This window comes from Octopus bimaculoides, chromosome 1, assembly GCF_001194135.2.
Source record: "Octopus bimaculoides isolate UCB-OBI-ISO-001 chromosome 1, ASM119413v2, whole genome shotgun sequence".
Classification (NCBI taxonomy): Eukaryota; Metazoa; Mollusca; class Cephalopoda; order Octopoda; family Octopodidae; genus Octopus; species Octopus bimaculoides.
This window is the reverse complement of record NC_068981.1, coordinates 122,729,078-122,734,318: the sequence shown is the minus strand read 5'-3', so window position 1 is coordinate 122,734,318 and position 5,241 is coordinate 122,729,078. Positions and strand designations below refer to the sequence as shown.

Here is a 5,241-nt window from a genome sequence, read left to right as displayed (position 1 = left end):
ATATATATATATATATATATATATACATATGTATATATATGGCCGCTAGTATGCACATGCGTGCCCAAATACTTGTGCGTGTGTATGAGTACTTAATGTTTATGCGCAGTTACGCCTGTGCGTTTTCTTACTGATCAACATATGCATGTCACCACATGTAGAATATATTGTTCTGATTGCATTTCACAAACACTTTTTCCACTATTGGAGAATTGAAAACTGATCAATGCTTTTGAAAACATCAGTTATATCTTTCGTATTTTTCTTTCTACTGTTTCTGTCACATGGAGATTACATCTTCACATTGAAGTTCTTTGATAGTATCTTATCATGAGATAATATTTGAAAGTTGTTTGAAACAAGCCTTCGGCTCTTCATTCTATTTTAAAAGGTATTCTTTTGTTCGTGATGCATTTCAAGATCAATAAGCTATGGGAAGTTAATGCATGATTTGGAAAAAATACTGCGTGTAAAAGTTGTGGAAGGATCAATATTGGCTTGTCGACAATTGTTAAGATGATCCTAGTGGACGGTTTCAAATGATACTTGTTCACTAATCTAAAGAGAAATATCGTTTCGAGATTCGCAGTGAATTCCAATTGATGGTGAAATCATAATGCTGTTCGTTTTTCGTATTATAGCAGTCTTTTGTAATATTTTGTCTAGCATAACACTAAAATATTAAGATATAAATAATAACATGTAAGTATTTGGTTGGAGAACTCTTTTAGACAATAAAAAGTCAGAGGGTGCCCGTTTGATCATGAATCCAATACTTACATTGTATTACTTTAAGCTCCAAAATATAATTATTTCATGTTCTCTCAAAGGTTTACAAACTTTTTATGATGTTAATTAAAATAATAATTTAACAGAGATTATATGTAGCAATGAGTATAGCAAATAACATCGTAAGAAAATGATGTATGTATAAGAACATTTTTATGGAGTTCTATAATGAAATATGCAAAAAAATTCATTTCAGAATTTTCCTGAGAAATGCTATATAATCTTCTACCCCAATCGTGCCTATTAAATTAATACTCATAACGAGCTGCATGCTATCTGAATTACGTTATCTGCAATAAAGTAGAGAGATTGTTGAAATTCTTAGTTTTCTATGATTACACACACCTATACTTCTCTTGTTCTACGTGTTTGATTATCTGTGTTTTCTACAAATAAATTTACGTTATATACTAGCTTTTAACGGATCAATAATAAATTATGCAGTAAGCACTATTTACAATAGTTTAATGCTGTGTCACTCTTCTCCACAAGTAACTATTTACGGTTAGATTGAGTGAGATTGCATATTTATTATAGTGATAGCAAAATATCAGTGACAGATTGCTTATAATCACTTGCGTCATGAGAATTGTATCTTACGAACTAGGGATGCTGCAGATCAGGTTTTATCTAAAACATGTATTTATTAGTTTGTATCTATTTGTGAAAAGATTTTCCATAAAAGCTTCAAGCTAAATACCAGTGCAGCACATGTAATTTTAGCTTGGGTTATTTATAACGTAATATTGCAATAGCATCTGAAATAGAATTTATTTGTAAATAAATAAACGTTCTCCATTAGTAGATTCTTTCAGACTCATATCTAATTCTGTGTTCCCAAGTGAAATATACATAGGCACAATCTTTAAACATATTACGTCATTATTCAATAGGACTCGTTTAATGTCTTTGATTGTCATTATATTAGATCTGTGGCTTTCATGTTTCGTGTTCTCTAAATAGCAGACAGTAAAAGTTAAATAAAAACGATATTCTCTAGAATATCTTATCACAAACGTCTTATCAGTACTTACATTTCATTTTATAAAGGGATATCAGATTTTATAAAGACCGTTAATGTATACATTTCTTAAATGAGATTAAGAAAATATACTTCTTACAAGATATTCAGAAAAGTATTTACAATCAAACGAAACGTTTATTTACATTGCAGGCATTAATTTATACTTCAAACAATTTACCCATTCAGAAGCATAAATAAAACCGTATATATATATTAACGGATTTTTTTATGTCTATTCTGTATGAATTTGTGTGTACACACGCACAACATATTGATAGATAAAAACGACTGTGTTATACATAGATTTTATGTAGCTTTGTTCCAGCTTTCTTTCATTCTTGTATATACACGCGCGCGCTCGTGCTCACACACGCGCACACACACACACACACACACACACACACACACACACACACACGCACACACGTGTACACGTGTGCTTTATTTTTAGGAAGTGAATATTCAACTGTCATATTTCTCCTTTTTATACCTCCTACAAGATCATGCTATTGCATCGCAATCTCTGTAAACACTACAACGGTCCAGTTAACGGGTTTGAAATATATTCACTTCATTTATAGATCTACCATCATCACATATCATTTCATATAAACACAAGCAATACACATGTAAAGCTCTCACGACTGCGCTAAATATTAGGATCTGTTATAAGGTAAGCCAATGATTACATTACCTAACCGAGACTGCTGTAGAAAGACTAATCCTTCATTTCGTGCCCCAAAATTATATGATCCCTCACCATTGTTTAATATTCTACAAGGCTCGAGTGACCTCGGTCCAACATTTTCTAACATTCTCCATTGTTCTCTAGACCTGAGACAATGTTGCGACTGTTTATACAAACATCCCGGACCATTTGCATTGACGTTTCATTCAGGTGATTAAAATAAAATAACCTCTAGCCTCAAGTTCATAGGCATACAATGTCCCCCTCCTGCTATTTCTTTCGTTCTACTACTGCCTCTAATTGCTGAAAAGATCATTATCAAGTATCATCCATTCAAGCACACCCGATATATTTATTGAACCTATTTAACCTAAGAATTTAATTCAATGATTACAATCACTACCAGCATCATTGTTTTATTTCAGATATGTATGTGAGTATAAATTACTCTCACAGGAAACCTAATTAGAATCTGGATATATCTTCTCTGAAGGTTTACTACAGCTATTCGAAAAACACCAAAAACTTGGTTTCCACCACCATCTTAAGAAGCTACAAATAAATACTGCAACTTTATTTTCTTAACCAACCACATTGTAAATATGCCAACACAAGCTTAGGTCCTCTTATCAATAAATGACAAAAAAAAACTGAGTTTAACGGGTTTGAAATATATTCACTTCATTTACAGACCTACCACCTATTTTGTTGCGACACATAGCAAAGAATTATCTTACACAAATGATATTCCATAACAAGCTGACAGTGAAGTGAGTACGTAGCTACTTCAATGTAGCAGACTCCACCATTATTACAGAATGTACACCCTGCATATATGCTTTTAGACTGAAGTTTTATAAGTGAGAAAAAGGAGTATTACTTTCATCACATAACACATATGATTATTAATAGAATTTTGAAAGCCATATTCTAAAGATTTTAATCCATTTTGGCTATGTACCATATATTGTTATATAATTAGATTCGTGGAACAAGTTGATCACGAAATGTCGTCGGCAAAATAATTTTATTTGAAGAAAATATATTTTCCATACAGGGTATATAAAATGCAACGTTATGGATTTTGGTTTAAATGCCTTCATATGCTTCGAATTTATATATATATAAATTATCCCTTATTACTGCAAAGTTTTAGAAAAATATCGTGACACGCAGCGTTTGCTTTTTTTCAATATTGGCAAACAAAAAAGAAGGTAGCTTTTTTACTAACGGTTTTTGTACCACATTGTTTTAGACTTTCTTCTTCCTCACTTTTGTTTCACGCCCCACCACTTATATAAATATATTCCCTTTAAACGTATTAGTAATTGCTTTACGATACACATAGGCACGGAAAATGCCACTCTTCTCACGCTTTCATCTCTGTTACTTTAGTGTTATTTTTCTTGCATTTCATTCTCCTCTTTATGTGTCTTTCGTCATCCTCGTATTTGACTTTTAACCACCTCTCTTTCATTCTACAGTATGTGCAGTTCTGTACGCACTTCACTCATTATAATTGATTTACGTTTAAGAAAATAACCTATAGAAATCCTCCTGTCCAGATCGAGTGTGGTAGGACAAATAGATCAGACGAGCTGGTGGGTGTATTTACAAATCTTCACGTATGTGATTTGGAATTTGGGCCAATTTCTTTTTCCGAAATTTTGCAATGGAGACAATCAGCACGGCTTCATGGATAGAATAGCCATTTCTAGGGATAGCACTGTTAATCAGATGAAAAAATGGCCGAAACAACGCTTGCGTATATCTGGAGGTTTCTAGCAATTCATCTGTTGGTGGCTGTTATCACATTAAGAGATTCCATTGTAACATAACCGAAACTTACAAGTTTTGAGGTAAAGCTTATACTCGGATGCAAGTTAACTTCTGCTATGTATGCATGTTTGAATACATGTATTTTCACACTCAGGCACATAAACACATATACACTGGCACACACACGCACACACACACATACACACACATATGCATAAAGACATCAATTGAATTCAGAGAGGCTTGTGGCATGTGTATTTGAACAGCAAAGGCGAATAAGTATATATTAATTACTATCATAAATCCCTACTTTAATTTTTGAATCTATCCCCGTTTCCAGAGCCTATGTTGATTCACATACGCACGCACATGGACACATATATACAACCATACAAGCACACATTCACACACAGAGACATTGTTCAACCAAATAGAAACAGTTACAAGATGTCTATGAAATTATACTTTGCTGTCTTAAAATATGAAGAGCACATTGGATACTGTAATGTAGTCCTAGATTTGCTATGACTGCAAAACCAGACATAACAACGATTAGATGATTCGATCAAATATTCGTTCAATGAAGCATGAAGTGGGCTTATAGCCATAACAAAGAACGTGTGACGGAACACGTTAGTATGATATTGAAAATATTTTTAAGTATGAATATCGAATTCACAGAATGAATGATAATCTGATGCAATACCTAAGATGTAATATTAAGAGACGACAATAACAAGAACGATAGAGATACTTATAAAATATTTATGACTTGATTTAAAGAATAAAACTATTAACTCCAAGTTACTTTCGACAAGAAGTAGATTCTCATAGTTTATGGTAATAAATAAGGTGATGTATTTGCTTGATTCTTTTTTTATGTATTATTTTTAATAAAGTTGCCACTGGTAATTTTCTTGCTTTTTGGGGGAAATTTTTAATTCGACCAAAAAATAAAAAG

At 32.5% G+C, this 5,241-nt stretch overlaps 1 protein-coding gene across 4 annotated transcripts in view; it reads right to left on the bottom strand.

The window, feature by feature from the left end:
• The window catches only part of LOC106881121 (neuronal acetylcholine receptor subunit alpha-10), a 275,903-nt gene that overhangs the window by 163,892 nt on the left and 106,770 nt on the right, over positions 1 to 5,241 (bottom strand). The gene's annotated exons all lie outside the window — the stretch shown is intronic.